Source organism: Marmota monax, unplaced genomic scaffold (genome assembly GCF_021218885.2).
Source record: "Marmota monax isolate L192 unplaced genomic scaffold, Marmota_monax_Labrador192_F-V1.1 WCK01_AAM20220418_F8-fsc00389, whole genome shotgun sequence".
Lineage (NCBI taxonomy): Eukaryota > Metazoa > Chordata > Mammalia > Rodentia > Sciuridae > Marmota > Marmota monax.
This window is the reverse complement of record NW_026692795.1, coordinates 85,588-108,116: the sequence shown is the minus strand read 5'-3', so window position 1 is coordinate 108,116 and position 22,529 is coordinate 85,588.

The window sequence follows — 22,529 nt, the reverse complement described above, 5'->3', positions numbered from 1 at the left end:
ACTCTAAATCTATATTTTTTATTATTAGTTGTTCAAAACATTACAAAGATCTTCACATATCATATTTCATACATTTGATTCAAGCAGATTATGAACTCCCATTTTTTCCCTGTATACATATTGCAGATTCACATCAGTTGCACATCCACTTTTTTACATGTTGACATACTAGTGTCTGTTGTATACTGCTGCCCTTCCTATCCTCTACTATCCCCGCTCCCCTCCGCTCCCCTCTCCTCCCATCTTCTCTCTCTACCCCATCTACTGTAATTCATTTCTCTCTCTTGTTTTCTCCCCTTTCCCCTCACTTCCTCTTAAATGTATTTTTGTATAACAATGAGGGTCTCCTTCTTTACCATGCAATTTCCCTTTTCTCTACCTTTCCCTCCCACCTCATGTCTCTGTTTAATGTTAATCTTTTCCTCCTGCTCTTCTTCCCTGCTCTGTTCTTAGTTGCTCTCATTATATCAAAGAAGACATTTGGCATTTGTTTTTTAGGGATTGGCTAGCTTCACTTAGCATAATCTGCTCTAGTGCCATCCATTTCCCTGCCAATTCCATGATTTTGTCATTTTTTAGTGCTGCATAATACTCCATTGTGTATAAATGCCACATTTTGTTTTATCCATTCATCTATTGAAGGGCTTCTGGATTGGTTCCACAGTCTAGATATTGTGAATTGTGCTGCTATGAATATCGATGTGGCAGTATCCCTGTAGTATGCTCTTTTAAGGTCTTCAGGGAATAGTCCAAGAAGGGCAATAGCTGGGTCAAATGGTGGTTCCATTCACAGCTTTCCAAGAAATCTCCATACTGCTTTCCAAACTGGCTGCACCAATTTGCAGTCCCACCAGCAATATACAAGTGTACGCTTTTCCCCACATCCTCGCCAGCACTTGTTGTTGTTTGACTTCAAAATGGCAGCCAATCTTACTGGAGTGAGATGGTATCTCAGGGTGGTTTTGATTTGCATTTCTCAGACTGCTAGAGATGGTGAGCATTTTTTCATGTACTTGTAGATTGATTGTATGTCCCCCTCTGAGAAGTGTTTGTTCAGGGCTTTGGCCCATTTTTGTTATCTTCTTGTTTAATTTTTTGAGTTCTTTGTATACTCTGGATATAAGGGCTCTATCTAAAGTGTGAGGAGTAAAAATTTGTTCCCATGATGTAGGCTCCCTATTTACCTCTCTTATTGTTTCTCTTGCTGAGAAAAAAAAATCTTTTTAGTTTAAGTAACTCCCATTTGTTGATTCTTGTTATTAACTTTTGTGCTATGGGTGTCCTTTTAAGGAATTTGGAGCCCGACCCCACAATATGTAGATCGGAGCCAACTTTTTCTTCTATTAGACCCAGAGTCTCTGATTTGATATAAAGCTCCTTGATCCATTTTGAGTTAACTTTGTGTATGGCGAGAGGAGGGGATTCAGTTTCATTTTGTTGCATATGGATTTCCAGTTTTCCCAGCACCATTTGCTGAAGATGCTATCCTTCCTCCATTGCATGCTTTTAGCCCCTTTATCAAATATAAGATAGTTGTAACTGTGTGGGTTAGTCTCTGTGTCCTCTATTCTGTACCATTGGTCCACCCGCCTGTTTTGGTACCAGTGCCATGATGTTTTTGTTACTATTGCTCTGTAATATTGTTTGAAATCTGGTATTACTATACCGCCTGATTCACACTTCCTGCTTACAGTTGCTTTTGCTATTCTGGGTCTTTTATTTTTCCATGTGAATATCATGATTGATATATCTATTTGTACAAGAAATTCCATTGGGATTTTGATTGGCATTTCATTAAACCTATAGAGAACTTTTGGTAATATTGCCATTTTGATGATGTTAGTTCTGCCTACCCATGAACAGGGTATATTTTTCCATCTTCTAAGATATTCTTCTATTTCTCTCTTTAGGGTTCTGTAGTTTTCATTATATAAATCTTTCACCTCTTTTGTTAGGTTGAATCCCAAGTATTTTATTTTTTTTGAGGGTATTGTGAATTGGGTGTTTTTCCTCATTTCCGTTTCAGAAGTTTTGTCGCTGATATACAGAAATGCCTTTGCTTTATGCTTGTTGATTTTATATCCTGCCACTTTTCTGAATTCATTTATTGGTTCTAGTAGTTTCTTTGTAGACCCTTTTGGGTCTTCTAGGTATAGAATCATGTCTTGCACAAATAGTGATATTTTAAGTTCTTCTTTTCCTATTTTTATGATTTTAATTTCTTTCATCTGTCTAATTGCTCTGGTCAGTGTTTCGAGAACTATATTGAATAGTGGTGATAGAGGGCATCCCTGTCTCGTTCCAGATTTTAGAGGGAATGCCTTCAATTTGTCTCAATTCAGAATGATGCTAGCCTGAGGCTTAGCATAGATAGCTTTTACAATGTTGAGGTAAGTTCTTGTTATCCCTAGTTTTTCTAATGTTTTGAACATAAAGGGATGCTGCACTTTGTTAAATGCTTTTTCTGCATCTATCAAGATGATCATATGGTTCTTATCTTTAAGTCTATTGATGTGGTGAATAACATTTATTGATTTCCGTATATTGAACCATCCTTGCATCCCAGGGATGAATCCTACTTGATCATGGTGCACAATTTTTTTTGATGTGTTTTTGTATCCAATTCACCAGAATTTTATTGAGTATTTTTGCATCTAAGTTCATTAGAGATATTGGTCTGTAGTTTTCTTTCTTTGAGGTGTCTTTGTCTGGTTTCGGAATCAGGGTGATGTTGGCCTCATAGAATGAATTTGGAAGAGCTCCCTCTTTTTCTATTTCCTGAAATAACTTGAAAAGTATAGGTATTAATTCTTCTTTAAAGGTTTTGTAAAACTCTGCTGTATACCCATCCGGTCCTGGGCTTTTCTTGGTTGGTAGTCTTTTGATTGCTTCTTCTATTTCATCCATTGACTCGACCCCTTGCCCGCAAGGAAGATGCAACTCGGGAATCTTCTTTCAACAGTTTATTCAGGCCCTTGATATTTCTTCTTCCCTCTCTCGGATGCCCCTCCCAGCCTTAATAAAGCATCCCAAGCCCCAATGCAAAGCTGCTGCGTGGAGCTTTCTCACAGGGTGGTGAAAAATCATGTGCCAACTTTCCCAGATAAGAAGTTGTTTGTCACAGACCACAGCGGAGCCAGCGTCATCTTGTAATGGCGACCATAGTCTGCAGAAACAGCAGAAGCGGCTCACCACAATCCATTGATATTGGTCTGTTCAAATTGTGTGTATCCTCTGGACTCAGTCTGGGCAAATCATAAGTCTTAAGAAGTTTATCGATGTCTTCACTATCTTCTATTTTATTGGAATATAGGTTTTCAAAATAATTCCTAATTATCTTCTGTATTTCTGTAGAATCTGTTGTGATGTTGCCTTTTTCATCCCGTATGTTAGTAATTTGAGTTCTCTCTCTTCTTCTCTTCGTTTGCATGGCTAAGAGTCTGTCAATCTTATTTATTTTTTCGAAGAACCAACTTTAGTTTTGTTAACTTTTTCAATAGTTTCTTTTGTTTCCATTTTGTTGATTTCCGCTCTGATTTCAATTATTTCTTGCCTTCAGCTACATTTGCTGTTGTTTTGCTCTTCCTTTCTAGGGTTTTGAGATGAAGTGTGAGCTCATTTATTTGTTGGTTTTTCCTTTTTTTGAGGAATGAACTCCAGGCGATGAATTTCCCTCTTAAAACTGCTTTCATTATGACCCATAGATTCTGATATGTTGTGTCTGTATTTTCATTTATCTCTAAGAATTTTTTGATTTCCTCCTTTATGTCTTCTGTAACCCATTGATCATTCAGTAACATATTGTTCATTTTCCATGAGATGTAGGATTTTTCCTTCCTTCTTTTATCATTGATTTCCAGTTTCATTCCATTATGATCAGATAAAATGCATGGTATTATCTCCACCCCTTTATATTTACTGAGCTTTGCCCTATGGCATTATATATGTTCTATTTTTGAGAAGGATCCATGTGCTGCTGAGAAAAAAGTATATCCACTTGATGATGGTTGATATATTCTATATATGTCAGTTAAGTCTAGGTTATTGATTGTGATATTGAGTTCTATCGTTTTTTTATTCAACTTTTGTTTGGAGGATCTGTCCAATGGTGAGAGAGGTGTGTTGAAGTCACCCATAATTATTGTGTTATGGTCTATTTGATTTTGAACTTCTGGAGAATTTGTTTTATGAACATTGCAGCACCATTATTTGGTCCATAAATATTGATAATTGTTATGTCTTGTTGGTGAATGGTTCCTTTTAACAGTATATAATGTCCTTCCTTATCCCTTTTTATTAACTTAGTCTTGAAGTCGATTATATTTGATATGAGGATGGCCACCCCTGCTTGCTTACGAGGACCGTGTGCGTGGTATATTTTTTCCCAACCGTTCACCTTCAGCCTGTGTATGTCTTTTCCAATCAGATGTGTCTCCTGGAGGCAGCATATTGTTGGATTTGTTTTTTTAATCCATGTTACCAGCCTATGTCGCTTTTTTGGAGAGTTTAAGCCATTAACGTTTAGAGTTACTATTGATAAATGGTTTGTACTTCCAGCCATGTTTGATTATTTATCTTCTTTTTTTTAAATTTGGTTTGTTTCTCCATGATTAGCTTTCCGCCCGCCCTCTGTCTTTACAGAGGCACTTCCCACTGATGGTTTTGGTTATTTTTTTTCATTTCTTCCTCGTGTAGTGTTTTGCTCCAGATGCTTTGCAATGCTGATTTTCTGGCTGCAAATTCTTTTAGCGTTTGTTTATCATGAAAGATTTTTTATTTCATTGTCGTACCTGAAGCTTAATTTTGCTGGATAGAGAATTCTTGGTTGGCATCCATTGTCTTTCAGTGTTTGAAATATGTTTTTCCAGGATCTTCTCGCTTTTAGCATCTGTGATGAAAAATCTTTTGTTAACCTTATTGGTTTACCCCTGAATGTAATCTGCCCCTTTCCTCTTGTAGCTTTTAATATTTTCTCTTTGTTCTGTTTATTGGATATCTTCATAACAATGTGTTTTGTCGTTGGTCGACTGTGATTTTGTGTGCTTGGTGTCCTGTATGCATCTACAATTTGTATATCCAATTCCATTTTTATTTCTGGAGAGTTTTCTGTAAATATTTCATTCAGCAGGTTACTCATTCCCTTGGTTTGAATCGCTGTACCTTCCTCTATCCCGATGACTCGTAAGTTTGTTTTTTTTATTTTATCCCATATCTCTTGGATGTTTTCCTTGTGATTTTTAACCAGCCTTTCTGAGTTGTCTAGACTCTTTTCAAGATGATATATTGTGTTTTCATTATCTGACGTTCTGGATTCTACTTGCTCCACACTGTTAGTGATACTCTCAATTGAGTTTTTAATTTGGTTTATCATTTCCTTCATTTCTAGAATTATTGTTTGATTTTTTTATAATCTCTATCTCCTGATAAAGATGCTTAATTTCTTCTTTTATCTGTTTATGTAATTCATTTTTAATGTGTTCTTTCACTGTTTGAATTTGCTGTCTCATATCCTCCTTAAGGTTCCATTCCATCTGTCTAAGGTAATCATTGAGTTCTTTATTTGACCATTTTTTCTGATGCCTCTAGGTCCTCCTGAATATTTAGGCTGTCCTTCATTGTTTGTACTCCTTTTCTTCCTTGCTTTTTTATGCTGCTCATGTTACTTCTTGTTCTGTTTGACTGCTGAGTTACTGTTTACTCTTATAAATTTATTTGATGCTTGGGAGGAAAGATATTAGAAGGGAAAGGAAGAAGTCACTTAAGAGAATGAGAGTAGGCAGGTAGAATTCAAGAAAGGGGGAATAAGAAAATTGAAAAGAAGTGAAAAGACAAAAGAAAAAAAATAGAAAATAAAGAAAGAAAATTTAAAAAAAAATAATACTGATAAGAAAAAACTGAAAATTAAAATTAAAAATAAAAATAATAATATAAAATATTAAACAAAATTAAAAACATTTAAAAAAGTTAAAGAACAACAAGAACAATAAAATGAAAATGAAAGAAAAATAAAATAATAGTAATTATAATAAATGCAGTCATAGAGTTCGATTAACTTCTCTACCAGTAGGTGTAGCTGTGCCCACTGGGCCAAGCTTCTCCTCTCAATAGGTGGGAACCAATCACTGTGCAGCAGCTCTTCCTCCCAGACTGGGCGGGTCTCCAATCCTGAGTGCCTAGGAACTTCTCTTGTGTTTCCTCAAGCCAGGCCCCACTCACCTGTGACCCTCACCACAATACTGGCTACACGCCAGGTCCGCTGCTCCTGGTAGCCCTGTTTTCATGAACGCCTGGGCACACTCTGCCTGGTTGCCTCCCTCAGACCCTAAGTTTGTAGAGCTTGGGGCTGTGAACCCCAGCAAATTTGCTTTCCCTCCGGTATCCACACCTCTGGTAGCTGGTGCAAGAGCCCTCAGTTGTCACCACTGGTGGGAGCGACAGCCTGGGGTTCTGCACTGCAAGTCCAGCACCACTCCTGATTCCCTTGGTCTGGCTATCGCACTCACAGGAGAGCTGGGAGGGGCCCTTACTGGAGAGCTGGGAAGGGCCCTTAAGGTTTCCCCGCTGTGTGGAGAGAGATGGCTAGGGGATTACACACCTGTCGCGCTGGTTTCAATGAAGTTATCTCCTCCGCCCGTGAAGTCAGTTCTCTGCCATGGTGGTATCCCATGCAAATGGTGACCCTTTGTTCCCTTTGCCGGGTGACCATGCAACGGGTGGGTTCTGACTGTCTCTCCCAAACCCTGTTTCAATCCTGTGGCCACTGCCTATGAAGGCTCCGTTGGCTTTTACTTCTGTAAGTTCAGAAAGGCCGAGGAGTTATTTCAGCGGGATCATTAGTGCTGAGTCAAGAGAAGCAGGCGAACTGGAGCTTGAATGCAGCTGATCAAGGGTTCCGAGGGGCCCAGACTGTTCGCCCAGATCCACGTCAGCTCAGCATTGCCTAGTGATCCTGAGCAAACAGCATTTAGACAGTTTACAACTCCCTATGCCCGCGCAGCTGAAGAGGTCAGAGACTTGATCTCTCCGTGCCCGCCGCCATGTTCACTCTGCCTTTTATGGCTCAAGTTAGCATTAGGGTTACGTTTAGGGGTATAATTAGGGTTTGTTATACGGTTCAGGTTTGGTTTAGGGTAATTGATCAGTTAGCATTACTGATAGGCCTAGGGTTAGGCTTAGGGTTAGTATAAGGGTAAGGGTTATGGTTAGGGTAATTGATAGGGTTAGAGCTTAGGTTAGAACTAGAGTTATGGTTAGGAATATGCCTTGAGTAATGGTTAGAGTTAGTGTTAGAACTAGGGTTAGGGTTAGGTTTATGGTTATGTTTAGCATAAAGGTTAGGTTTTGAGCTGGGTTTAGGGCTAGGTTTTGGGTTAGGTCTATGGATAGGATAAAGGTAGGTTTAGAGTTAGGGTAAGAGTTAGGGCTGGGTTTATCATTAATGTTAGGGTTAGGGTTAAGATAACGGATAGGGTTAGGTTAGGTTTAGATTTGGTTTAGAGTTATAATTTGTGATAAGGTTAGGATTAGAGCTATGGTTATGTTTAGGTTTATGGTTAAGTTTATGTTTTGATCTAGAGTTAGGGCTATGCTGAGTTTAATTTTAATGTTATGTCTATGGTTATTTTTCCAGTTAGGGTTAGGGTTAACATTAGGTTTCGGGCAAGGATTCTCAATAAGTTTAGGTTTATGGTTAGGGTAATGGGTAGGTTTAGAGGTAGGTTTAGGGCTAGGTTAAGTTTATGATTTGGCCTAGATTTAGGGTGAAACTTAGGGATAGGTCTAGGTTTACGTTTAGGGTAAGGGTTAGACTTTGAGCTATCTTAGGACTAAGTGAGGGCTAGGGTTAAGTGTAGGGCTAGTGTTAGGGTCAGGGTTATGCTTAGGGCTAGGTTTAGGCCTAAACTTAGCTCTATGTTTAGAGTAGGTTTGGGCCTAGGGTTAGAGCTATATGTAATGTAAGATCTAGGGTTATGATTAGGGCTAGTTTTTGGTTAGGGTTATGGCTGGGTCTAGAAATAGGTTTAGGTTTTGGTTAGTTTCAGGTTTAGAGGTAGGTTTAGTGTTAAAGCCAGGATCAGTGTTTGGGTTAGAGTTAAAGTTAGGGTTAAAGCCACAATTAGTACTAGGTTTGGATTTAGGGGAAGAGTTATTGTTTGGGTTAGGTAAAGGTTTTTATTTTTATATTTTATTTTTTTGTTTTGTTTTTGTTTTTGTTTTTTTGGGGGGTGGCTGCGGCTAGGATTTGTTTAGGTCTAGAGCTAGCATTCAGGCTAGATTTTGGATTACGGTTAGGTCTAGAGCTAGTGTTGGGTTAGGTTTAGCTATAAGGTTACAAGTATGGCTAGTGTTAGGATTTGGTTTAGGGTTAGGTTCAGGTTTAGACCTAAGGTTTATGTTATGGTCAGAATAAGGATCAGGGTTAGAGTTAGGGTTTGGGATAGCATTAGAGCTAGAATGAGATCTAGTTAGGACTACTAATAGGGTTAGGATTTGGTTAGCCTAAGGATTACGGATAGGTCTAGGGTTAAGGTTTTGCTCAGGGTAATGCATAGGGTTAGGGCTAGGGTTAGGTTTATGGTTAGGATTAAAGCTAGGTTTAGGGCTCAGATTAGGACTAGTATTGTGTGAGGTTTAAGGCTAGGATTAGGGCAATGGCTAATATAAGAACTAGGGTTACAATTAGGGTTGGGGGTAGGGGTAGGTCAAGTGTTAGGGTTAGGTTTAAGATTATGGTGGTATTTATAGCTAGGGTTATTGATAGGATATCAATCAGGTCAGGGATAGTTTTAGGGTTAGGGTTAGGACTCGAATTAGGGCTAGGTTCACTGTTAGGGTTCAGTTTAAGTTTAGGGGGTGTTTTGAGCTAGGATGAGTGTTAGGATATAAGTCAGGTTCAGGGTTATTTTTAAGATTATGATTAGGACTCGAATTAGGGCTAGGGTTAGATCTAGGTGTAGTGCTAGTGTTTGGTTTAAGTTAAGGTTAGTGTTAGGCCTGTTGCTTGGTTTTGTTTTAGTGCTATGGTTAGGGTTCAGGCTAGTTTTATGATTAGCTTTAGGGTTAATTCTAGGGTTGTGGTAAGGATTAGGTTTAAGGCTAGATTTAAGGCTAGGATTAGGTCTAGGTTTTGTGTTAGGTTTGGGGCAAGAATTAGGGCTAGGACTAATGTCAGGTCTAGGTTTTTAGTTAGTGATATTTTTAGGGTTACGTTTATGGCTAGGTCAAATTAAAGTGTTACGTTTAGGGAAAGGGTCAGAATAAGAACTGGCATATTATTAGGGTCAGGGTCAGTCTTTGGGTTTGGGTTAGGTTAAGGTTTATGTTTAAGGCTCAAATTAGGATTAGGTTTAGAATTCGGGTTAGGGTAATGGATAGTGTTAGGTTTAAGGTTCACTTTAGGTTTAAGGTAATGTATATGGTTAGGGTTTGTGATAGGTTTAGGGTTAGGCCTAGGGTTAGCATTAGGTTTATGGTTATTGTTAGAGAAATTTATAGCATTAGACCTAGGGTTAGGGCTAGGATAGTGGTTAGGATTAGGGCTAGAGTTAGGGTTATGGTCAGGTTTAGGGCCATTGTTACACTTAGGATTAGGTTTAGGGTACAGTGTAGGGTTTGAGCTAGGATTTTTGCTATGGCTAAGGTTAATTTAGGGTTTGGTCTAGGGTTATGGTCATGGTTAGTGTTACAGTTAGGGCTGGTTTAATCATTAGGGTTAGGGTAAGAGTTTTGGATGTCAGGTTAAAAATGGGGTTAGGTTTAGGTTAGCATTAGGCTTAAGTTTTCATTTGAGTTTTTAATTTGTTTTATATTTTCCTTCATTTCTAGAATTATTGTTTGATTTTTTTATAATCTCTATCTCCTGATAAAGATGCTTAATTTCTTCTTTTATCTGTTTATGTAATTCATTTTTAATATGTTCTTTCACTGTTTGAATTTGCTGTCTCATATCCTCCTTAAGGTTCCATTCCATCAGTCTAAGGTAATCCTTGAGTTCTTTATTTGACCATTTTTCTGATGCCTCTAGGTCCTCCTGAATATTTAGGCTGTCCTTCATTGTTTGCAATCCTTTCCTTCCTTGCTTTTTTATGCTGCTCATGTTACTTCTTTTTCTGTTTGACTGCTGAGTTATTGTTTACTCTTATAAATTTATTTGATGCTTGGGAGGAAAGATATTAGAAGGGAAGGAAAGAAGTCACTAAAGAGAATGAGAGTAGGCAGGTAGAATTCAAGAAAGGGGGAATGAGAAAATTGGAAAGAAGTGAAAAGAAAAAAGAAAAAAAATAGAAAATAAAGAAAGAAAATTTAAAAAAAAATAATACTGATAAGAAAAAACTGAAAATTAAAATTAAAAATAATAATAATAATAATATAAAATATTAAACAAAATTAAAAACATTTAAAAAAGTTAAAGAACAACAACAACAACAAAATGAAAATGAAAGAAAAATAAAATAATAGTAATTATAATAAATGCAGTCATAGAGTTCGATTAACTTCTCTACCAGTAGGTGTAGCTGTGCCCACTGGGCCAAGCTTCTCCTCTCAATAGGTGGGAACCAATCACTGTGCAGCAGCTCTTCCTCCCAGACTGGGCGGGTCTCCAATCCTGAGTGCCTAGGAACTTCTCTTGTGTTTCCTTAAGCCAGGCCCCACTCACCTGTGACCCTCACCACAATACTGGCTACACGCCAGGTCCACTGCTCCTGGTAGCCCTGTTTTCATGAACGCCTGGGCACACTCTGCCTGTTTGCCTCCCTCAGACCCTAAGTTTGTAGAGCTTGGGGCTGTGAACCCCCAGCGAATTTGCTTTCCCTCCGGTATCCACACCCCCGGTAGCTGGTGCAAGAGACCTCAGTTGTCAGCACTGGTGGGAGCGACAGCCTGGAGTTCTGCACCTCGAGTCCCGCACCACTCCTGATTCCCTTGTTCTGGCTATCACACTCACAGGAGAGCTGGGAGGGGCCCTTATGGGAGAGCTGGGAAGGGCCCTTAAGGTTTCCCCGCTGTGTGGAGAGAGATGGCTAGGGGATTACACACCTGTCGCGCTGGTTTCAATGAAGTTATCTCCTCCGCCCGTGAAGTCAGTTCTCTGCCATGGTGGTATCCCATGCAAATGGTGACCCTTCGTTCCCTTTGCCGGGTGACCATGCAACGGTTGGGTTCTGACTGTCTCTCCCAAACCCTGTTTCAATCCTGTGGCCACTGCCTATGAAGGCTCCGTTGGCTTTTACTTCTGTAAGTTCAGAAAGGCCGAGGAGTTATTTCAGCGGGATCATTAGTGCTGAGTCAAGAGAAGCAGGCGAACTGGAGCTTGAATGCAGCTGATCCAGGGTTCCGAGGGGCCCAGACTGTTCGCCCCAGATCCACGTCAGCTCAGCATTGCCTAGTGATCCTGAGCAAACAGCATTTAGACAGTTTACAACTCCCTATGCCCGCGCAGCTGAAGAGGTCAGAGACTTGATCTCTCCGTGCCCGCCGCCATGTTCACTCTGCCTTTTATGGCTCAAGTTAGCATTAGGGTTACGTTTAGGGGTATAATTAGGGTTTGTTATATGGTTCAGGTTTAGTTTAGGGTAATTGATCAGTTAGCATTACTGATAGGCCTAGGGTTAGGCTTAGGGTTAGCATTAGGGTAAGGGTTATGGTTAGGGTAATTGATAGGGTTAGAGCTTAGGTTAGAACTAGAGTTATGGTTGGGAATATGCCTTGAGTTAGGGTTAGAGTTAGTGTTAGAACTAGGGTTAGGTTTAGGTTTATGGTTATGTTTAGCATAAAGGTTAGGTTTTGAGCTGGGTTTAGGGCTAGGTTTTGGGTTAGGTCTATGGATAGGATAAAGGTAGGTTTAGAGTTAGGGTAAGAGTTAGGGCTGGGTTTATCATTAATGTTAGGGTTAGGGTTAAGATAACGGATAGGGTTAGGTTAGGTTTAGATTTGGTTTAGAGTTAGAATTTGTGATAAGGTTAGGATTAGAGCTATGGTTATGTTTAGGTTTATGGTTAAGTTTATGTTTTGATCTAGAGTTAGGGCTATGCTGAGTTTAATTTTAATGTTATGTCTATGGTTATTTTTCCAGTTAGGGTTAGGGTAAACATTAGGGTTCGGGCAAGGATTCTCAATAAGTTTAGGTTTATGGTTAGGGTAATGGGTAGGTTTAGAGGTAGGTTTAGGGCTACGTTAAGTTTTTGATTTGGCCTAGATTTAGGGTGAAACTTAGGGATAGGTCTAGGTTTATGTTTAGGGTAAGGGTTAGACTTTGAGCTATCTTAGGACTAAGTGAGGGCTAGGGTTAAGTGTAGGGCTAGTGTTAGGGTCAGGGTTATGCTTAGGGCTAGGTTTAGGCCTAAACTTAGCTCTATGTTTAGAGTAGGTTTGGGCCTAGGGTTAGAGCTATAGGTAATGTAAGATCTAGGGTTATGATTAGGGCTAGTTTTTGGTTAGGGTTATGGCTGGGTCTAGAATTAGGTTTAGGTTTTGGTTAGTTTCAGGTTTAGAGGTAGGTTTAGTGTTAAAGCCAGGATCAGTGTTTGGGTTAGAGTTAAAGTTAGGGTTAAAGCCACAATTAGTATTAGGTTTAGATTTAGGGGAAGAGTTAGTGTTTGGGTTAGGTAAAGGTTTTTATTTTTATTTATTTATTTTTTTTGTTTTTGTTTTTGTTTTTTTTTTTGTTTTTTGTTTTTTTTTGTGGGGGTACGGCTAGGATTTGTTTAGGTCTAGAGCTAGCATTCAGGCTAGATTTTGGATTACGGTTAGGTCTAGAGCTAGTGTTGGGTTAGGTTTAGCTATAAGATTACAAGTATGGCTAGTGTTAGGATTTGGTTTAGGGTTAGGTTCAGGTTTAGACCTAAGGTTTATGTTATGGTCAGAATAAGGATCAGGGTTAGAGTTAGGGTTTGGGATAGCATTAGAGCTAGAATGAGATCTAGTTAGGACTACTAATAGGGTTAGGATTTGGTTAGCCTAAGGATTACGGATAGGTCTAGGGTTAAGGTTTTGCTCAGGGTAATGCATAGGGTTAGGGCTAGGGTTAGGTTTATGGTTAGGATTAAAGCTAGGTTTAGGGCTCAGATTAGGACTAGTATTGTGTGAGGTTTAAGGCTAGGATTAGGGCAATGGCTAATATAAGAACTAGGGTTACAATTAGGGTTGGGGGTAGGGGTAGGTCAAGTGTTAGGGTTAGGTTTAAGATTATGGTGGTATTTATAGCTAGGGTTATTGATAGGATATCAATCAGGTCAGGGATAGTTTTAGGGTTAGGGTTAGGACTCGAATTAGGGCTAGGTTCACTGTTAGGGTTCAGTTTAAGTTTAGGGGGTGTTTTGAGCTAGGATGAGTGTTAGGATATAAGTCAGGTTCAGGGTTATTTTTAAGATTATGATTAGGACTCGAATTAGGGCTAGGGTTAGATCTAGGTGTAGTGCTAGTGTTTGGTTTAAGTTAAGGTTAGTGTTAGGCCTGTTGCTTGGTTTTGTTTTAGTGCTATGGTTAGGGTTCAGGCTAGTTTTATGATTAGCTTTAGGGTTAATTCTAGGGTTGTGGTAAGGATTAGGTTTAAGGCTAGATTTAAGGCTAGGATTAGGTCTAGGTTTTGTGTTAGGTTTGGGGCAAGAATTAGGGCTAGGACTAATGTCAGGTCTAGGTTTTTAGTTAGTGATATTTTTAGGGTTACGTTTATGGCTAGGTCAAATTAAAGTGTTACGTTTAGGGAAAGGGTCAGAATAAGAACTGGCATATTATTAGGGTCAGGGTCAGTCTTTGGGTTTGGGTTAGGTTAAGGTTTATGTTTAAGGCTCAAATTAGGATTAGGTTTAGAATTAGGGTTAGGGTAATGGATAGTGTTAGGTTTAAGGTTCAGGTTAGGTTTAAGGTAATGTATATGGTTAGGGTTTGTGATAGGTTTAGGGTTAGGCCTAAGGTTAGCATTAGGTTTATGGTTATTGTTAGAGTAATTTATAGCATTAGACCTAGGGTTAGGGCTAGGATAATGGTTAGGATTAGGGCTAGAGTTATTGTTATGGTCAGGTTTAGGGCCATTGTTACACTTAGGATTAGGTTTAGGGTACAGTGTAGGGTTTGAGCTAGGATTTTTGCTATGGCTAAGGTTAATTTAGGGTTTGGTCTAGGGTTATGGTCATGGTTAGTGTTACAGTTAGGGCTGGTTTAATCATTAGGGTTAGGGTAATAGTTTTGGATGTCAGGTTAAAGATGGGGTTAGGTTTAGGTTAGCATTAGGCTTAAGTTTTCATTTGAGTTTTTAATTTGTTTTATATTTTCCTTCATTTCTAGAATTATTGTTTGATTTTTTTATAATCTCTATCTCCTGATAAAGATGCTTAATTTCTTCTTTTATCTGTTTATGTAATTCATTTTTAATGTGTTCTTTCACTGTTTGAATTTGCTGTCTCATATCATCCTTAAGGTTCCATTCCATCAGTCTAAGGTAATCCTTGAGTTCTTTATTTGACCATTTTTCTGATACCTCTAGGTCCTCCTGAATATTTAGGCTGTCCTTCATTGTTTGTACTCCTTTTTTCCTTGCTTTTTTATGCTGCTCATGTTACTTCTTGTTCTGTTTGACTGCTGAGTTACTGTTTACTCTTATAAATTTATTTGTTGCTTTGGAGGAAAGGTATTAAAAGAGAAGGGAAGAAGTCACTAAAGAGAATGAGAGTAATCAGGTAGCATTCTAGGAAGGAGGAATAAGGAATTGAAAAGAAATGTAAAGACAAAAGAAAATAATAGAAAAAAAGAAAAAAATTTAAAAAAATAAAACTGATAAGAAAAACTGAAAATTAAAATTAAAAATAATAATAATAATAATATAAAATATTAAACAAAATTAAAAACATTTAAAAAAGTTAAAGAACAACAACAACAACAAAATGAAAATGAAAGAAAAATAAAATAATAGTAATTATAATAAATGCAGTCATAGAGTTCGATTAACTTCTCTACCAGTAGGTGTAGCTGTGCCCACTGGGCCAAGCTTCTCCTCTCAATAGGTGGGAACCAATCACTGTGCAGCAGCTCTTCCTCCCAGACTGGGCGGGTCTCCAATCCTGAGTGCCTAGGAACTTCTCTTGTGTTTCCTTAAGCCAGGCCCCACTCACCTGTGACCCTCACCACAATACTGGCTACACGCCAGGTCTGCTGCTCTCGGGAGCCCTCTTTTCATGAACGACTGGGCACACTCTCCATGTTTGCCATTCCCTCAGACCCTAAGTTTGTAGAGCTTGGGGCTGAGGACCCTCAGTGAATTTTGCTTGTGCTCTGGTACCCACACCCCCAGTGGCTGCTGCAAGAGACCTCAGTTGTCAGCACTGGTGTTAGCGGTAGCCGGGAGCTCTGTGCTGCGGGTCCCGCTCCACTCCTGATTCCCTTGGTCTGGCTATCGTGCTCACGGGAGAGCTGGGAGGGGCCCTTAATGGAGAGCTGGGAAGGGCCCTTAAGGTTTCCCCGCTGTGTGGAGAGAGATGGCTAGGGGATTACACACCTGTCGCGCTGGTTTCAATGAAGTTATCTCCTCCGCCCGTGAAGTCAGTTCTCTGCCATGGTGGTATCCCATGCAAATGGTGACCCTTCGTTCCCTTTGCCGGGTGACCATGCAACGGTTGGGTTCTGACTGTCTCTCCCAAACCCTGTTTCAATCCTGTGGCCACTGCCTATGAAGGCTCCGTTGGCTTTTACTTCTGTAAGTTCAGAAAGGCCGAGGAGTTATTTCAGCGGGATCATTAGTGCTGAGTCAAGAGAAGCAGGCGAACTGGAGCTTGAATGCAGCTGATCCAGGGTTTCCGAGGGGCCCAGACTGTTTGCCCCAGATCCACGTCAGCTCAGCATTGCCTAGTGATCCTGAGCAAACAGCATTTATATGGTTTATGACTCCCTATGCCCACGGAGCTGAAGAGGTCAGAGAATTTATCTCTCTGTGCCCGCCGCCATGTTGGATCTCTTGTGTCTGTATTTTCATTTATCTCTAAGAATTTTTTGATTTCCTCCTTTATGTCTTCTGTAACCCATTGATCATTCAGTAACATATTGTTCATTTTCCATGTGATGTAGGATTTTTCCTTCCTTCTTTTATCATTGATTTCCAGTTTCATTCCATTGTGATCAGATAAAATGCATGGTATTATCTCCACCCCTTTATATTTACTGAGGGTTGCCCTATGGCATAATATATGGTCTATTTTTGAGAAGGATCCATGTGCTACTGATAAAAAAGTATATCCACTTGATGATGGTTGATATATTCTATATATGTCAGTTAAGTCTAGGTTATTGATTGTGATATTGGGTTCTATAGTTTCTTTATTCAACTTTTGTTTGTAGGATCTGTCCAATGGTGAGAGAGGTGTGTTGAAGTCACCCATAATTATTGTGTTGTGCTCTATTTGATTCTTGAACTTTAGGAGAGTTTGTTTTATGAATGTCACAGCACGCTTATTTGTTGCATAAATATTGATAATTTTTATATCTTGTTGGTGAATGGTTCCTTTTAACAGTATATAATGTCCTTCCTTATCCCTTTTGAATAACTTAGTCTTGAAGTAGATTTTATTCCATATGAGGATGGCCACCCCTGCTTGCTTACAAGGACCATGTGCGTGGTATATTTTTTCCCAACCTTTCACCTTCAGCCTGTGTATGTCTCTTCCAATCAGATGTGTCTCCTGGAGGCAGCATATTGTTGGATTTTTTTTTTAATCCATGTTACCAGCCTATGTCGCTTTATTGGTTAGTTTAAGCCATTAACGTTTAGAGTTACTATTGATATATGGTTTGTACTTTCAGCCATGTTTGATTATTTATCTTTTTTTTTTTTAATTTGGTTTGTTTCTCCATTATTAGCTTTCCCCCTGCTCTCTGGCTTTACTGAGGTACTTCCCACTGATGGTTTTGGTTATTGTTTTACATTTCTTCCTCGTGTAGTGTTTGCTCAAGATGCTTTGCAATGATGGTTTTCTGGCTGCAAATTCTTTTAGCTTTTGTTTATCATGAAAGATTTTTATTTCGTTGTCATACCTGAAGCTTAATTTTGCTGGATACAAAATTCTTGGTTGGCATCCATTGTCTTTCAGTGTTTGAAATACATTGTTCCAGGATCTTCTCGCTTTCAGCGTCTGTGATAAAAAATCCGTTGTTAACCTTATTTGTTTATCCCTGAATGTAATCTGCCTCCTTTCTCTTGTAGCTTTTAATATTTTCTCTTTGTCCTCTCTATTGGATATCTTCATAACAATGAGTCTTGGCATTGGTCTACTGTGATTTTGTATGCTCAGTGTCCTGTATGCATCTACAATTTGTACATATGTTTCCTTTTTATTTATGGAAAGTTTTCTATAATTATTATATTCAGCAGGTTGCTCATTCCCTTGGTTCGAACCTCTATATCTTCCTCTATCCTGATGACTCTTATGTTTGTTTTTTTTTTATGTTATCCCATATATCTTGGATATTTTTCTTGTGATTTTTACCAGCCTTTCTGAGTTGGCAAGACTCTTTTCAAGATGATATATTTTGTCTTCATTATCTGATGTTCTGTCTTCTACTTGCTCCACTCTGTTAGTGATACTCTCATTTGAGTTTTTAATTTGGTTTATAGCTTCCTTCATTTCTAGAATTATTGTTTGATTTTTTTATAAGCTCTATCTCCTGATAAAGATGCGTATTTCCTTTTTTTGTCAGTTTATGTAACTCATTTTCAATGTGTTCTTTCATTGTTTGAATTTGCTCTTTCATATCCTCTTTAAGATTCCATTCCATCTTCTAAGTTACTCCTTGAGTTCTTTATTTGACCATTTTTCTGATGCCTCTAGGTCCTCCTGAATATTTAGGCTGTCCTGCATTGTTTGTACTCCTTTTCTTCCTTGCTTTTTCATGCTGCTCATGTTACTTCTTGTTCTGTTTGACTGCTGAGTTACTGTTTACTCCTATAAATTTATTTGTTTTTTTGTGTCTCTGGGGTCTTTATTTTGTGACGGGAGACTATGACTAGACATAATGAGTTTTGTTGCACTTTAAAGCCGATTCATTCATATCCTAAATTGTGTATGGATTCTGATGGCATATAGCGGTCTGCAGTTTGGTCTTGGGACTTATACTTAGGTTGAATGATGTGATGGTATTGAGGCTGGAATCTCTTGGCAACCTTGGAGGGTTACTCTACTGATGAGGGATATTAACAGGAGAATGGTCTGGATTATTCGGGGGTAGCTAGGGACTTGGTAGCACTACATAAAGCCTCAGAACATTGACCTATATATATTTAGTAAATTACACATAGACAGCGTTGTGATTCTTGGGAGGAAAGGTATTAGAAGGGAAGGGAAGGAGTCACTAAAGAGAATGAGAGTAAACAGGTAGAATTCAAGGAAGGGGGAGTAAGGAAATTAAAAATAAATGAAAAGACAAAAGAAAAAATAGAAAATAATTTTTTTAAAATAACCAAAAAAATAACAATTAAAAATTAAAAAAATAATAAAAACTATTAAAAAAATAAAAAATAAAAATGAAAAGAAACCCAAATTAAAAAAAAAAATGTGGTCTTAGAGTTTGATTAACTTCTCTTCCAGTAGGTGGAGCTGTGCCCACTGGGCCAAGCTTCTCCTCTCAATATGTGGGCACCAATCACTGTGCAGCAGCTCCTCCTCCCTGACTGGGCAGGTCTCCAATCCTGAGTGCCTGGGCCTTTTCTTGTGTCTAGTCACTTCCTCATTTTTTCTCCAGCCAGGCCCCACTCACCAGTGACACTCACCACAATACTGACTATATGCCAGTTCTGCTGCTCCCGGGAGCCCTAACACTAACCTTAAAAATATACCTAACCCTATCATTATGACTAACTCTAACTCTAACACTAACACTAACACTTACCATATTTCTAAACCTAACACTAAGCTTAACACTAACCCTAAACCTAACCTAACAGTAACACCAACCCAAACCCTAATTGTAATCATAACACTAACTTTAAAAATATCCATAACCTTAACATTATCCCTAAATCTAACTCTAAAACTAACACTACCACCTACCCTATCCCTAAATCTAAACTAACCCTAACCCTAACACTAACACTAAGCCTAAATGTAACCCTAATGCTAATACTAACACGAACACAAACCCTAACCCTAATGCTAACACTACCCGTAATACTAACACTAACTCTAAATCTAACACTAACCCTAACACTAACCCAATGCAAAACCTAACACTAACACTAACCCTAAAACTAACCCTAATCCTAACCGTAACTCTAACACTAGCACTAACCCTAACCCTAACCCTAACATACAATAACCCTAATCCTAACACTAACCCTAACCCTAACCATAATCCTAACACTACCTCTATGATTTACACTAACCCTTGCCCTATTCCTAATTGTAACCTTAAACCTAACACTAACCCTAACCATACAAAAACCCTAACACTAACTCTAACACTAACCCTAAACCTAAACTTAAATGCTAAACCTAACACTAACCCTAATCCTAAAACCAACCCTAACACTAAACCTAACCTTAAACCTATCCCTAAACCTAAACCTTACCTAACCCTAACACTAACCCAAACATTAACCCTACTTCTAACACTAAACCTAACCATATCCATAACCCTAACACAAACACTAACCATAACTCTAACCCTAACCCTAAACCTAACACGAACTCTATACCTAAACCTAATGCTAAACCTAAGAGTAACCCTAATGCTAACCCTAACACTTACCCTAACCCTAACAATAAACCTACCCTAACCCTAATACTAATCCTAACCCTAACCCTAACCCTAATCCTATCCCTAACACAATCCTTAATTCTAACACTAACCCTATTGCTAACCCTAACACTAAACCTAACCCTAACCCTAATCCGAAACCTAAAACTAAAAGTAAACCTAATCCTGAACCTAACACTAACACAAACACTAACACTCTAACCCTAAACCTAAACCTAATACTAACCCTAACCCAAACCCTAACACTAACCCTAACCTAACCCTAAACCTAACCCTTACCCTAACAGTAACCCTAACAAAAACCATAACACTAACACTAACCCTATCCTCAACCCTAACCTATAAGTTTCCCTAACCCTAACCATAAACCTGAACCTCTCACTAATGCTAAACCTAACCCTAACCCTAACACTAACACTAACCCTAACATTAACTAAACCTAACACTAACCCTAATCCTAAATCCTACCCTAACTCTAAAACTAATCCTAATGCTAACCCTTACCCTAACACCAACACTAACCCTACCACTTACTCTAACACTAACCCTAAACCTATCCCTAACACTGACACTAACCGTAACCCTAACTGTAACCCTAACCGTAACACAAATTCTATCGCTAACCTGAAACCTAATCCTAATACTAAACCTTTTTGTAATCCTAATCCTACCACTAATCCTAACTGTAATCATAACCCTAACCCTAACACTTACTCTAACCATAATACTAACCCTCACACTTAAACTAACACTAACATGAATCCTAACCCTAACCCTAATCCTAACACTAACCCTAACACTAACCCTAACCCTATCATTAACACTAACCCTAACACTAACTCTAATGCAAACCCCAAAACTAACACTAACCCTAACCCTAACCCTAATACTAACTGTTACTGTATCCCTAATATTATTCCTAACCCTAAACCTAATACAAAATTTAACCATAACCCTAACACTAACCCTAATCCTAACCTTAACACTAACTCTAATTCTAACCCTAAGCCTAACCCTAACCCAAACTTTAACTGTAACCCTAACCCTAACACAAACTCTAACATTTACCCTAACCCTAATGCTAAGACTAAACCTAACCCTAACCCAAACCATAACCCTAAACCTTACCCTAAACATAACCTGAAAACTAACCTTAACCCTAACCCAAAACATAAATCTCACCGTAGCACTAACTCTAAACCTAACTCTAACATAAACCTAACACTAACACTTACACTAACCCTAATCCTAACACTAACCCTAATCATAACTGTAACCTTAACATGAAGCCTAACTCTAACCCTAAACCAAATCCAACCCTTTTCCTATCTGTAAACCTAACCCTAATCCTACCCCTAACCCTAACATAAACCCTAACCCTATCCATAACTCTAACCCTAACACAAACCCTTAACCTAATGCTAACCGTAATTCCAACCCGAACCCATACCCTAAACTGAACCCCAAACCTAACATTAACCCTCACCCTAACATAAACCCTAAACCTAACCATAATCCTAACCATAACCTAACCCTAACCCTAACCAATCCCCAACTCTAAACCTAACCCACCGTAACCCTAAATTTAAATTTAACCCTAACTCTAATCCTAAACCTAACACTGATTCTAACCCTAAATCTAACCCTAACCAAAATCCTTACTCTAACCTACCCCTAACCCTAGTCTTACAACTAACCTTAACACTAATCCTAACCCTAATTTGAATCTAACCCAAAAACAACCCTAAACCTAACACTAAACCTAACCTTTCCCTAACCATAGCCATAACCATAACCCTTATTCTAGCCCAAATCCTAAATGTAATCCTAAACCTAACCCTAACCCTAAATTTAAACCTAACACAAAACTTTATCCTAACCCTAACAAAAACTCTAACCCTAACCCAAACCCTAACTACCCCTAACCCTAAACCTAACCCTAAAACTAACTCCAACCGCAACACTAACACTAAACCTAACATTTACTATAACCTAACCCTATATCAACACTAACACTAATCCTAATCCTAACCTTAATACTAACCCTAAACCTAATCTTATCACTAAACCTAACAATAACACTAATCTTAACACTAAACCTAAACCAAACCCTAACACTAACACTAAGCCTAATACTAACCCTACCCTAATCCTAACAATAACCCTAACACTAACCCTAATCCTAACCCTAACAGTAAAACTCACCGTAACAATAACGCAAAATGCAAACCTAACCCTAAACCTAACACAAACCTTTAGTCTCACCCTAATATGAACCATAACACAAAAACTAACCCTAACCCTAACACTAAACCTAACTCTAAAGCTAATCCTAACCCTAACCACACTCTATCACTATCCGTAATACTAAACCTAAATCTAAACCTAACCCTACCCTAACACTAACAATAACCCTATTCCTAACCCTAACACTGACTCTAACCCTAACACTAACCTTAACCAAACCCTAACACTGACCCTAAACCTAACCCTAATGGTATTACTAACACTAACCATAAACCTATCCAAAACCTAACACTAACCCTAAACCTAACCAAAATCCTAACACTAACCATAAACTTAACCTCAATCCTAACACTAACCCTAACCCTAACACTAAACCTAAACTTATCCCTAACCCTAACACAAACCGTAACCATAAACCTAACCCTACACTAAACCTAATGCTAACACTAATGCAAATTTTAAAATTAACACTAACCCTGATCCAAAACCTAATCCTAATTTGTAAACCTAGCCCTAACTTTAACCAAAACCCTAACCCTAACTGA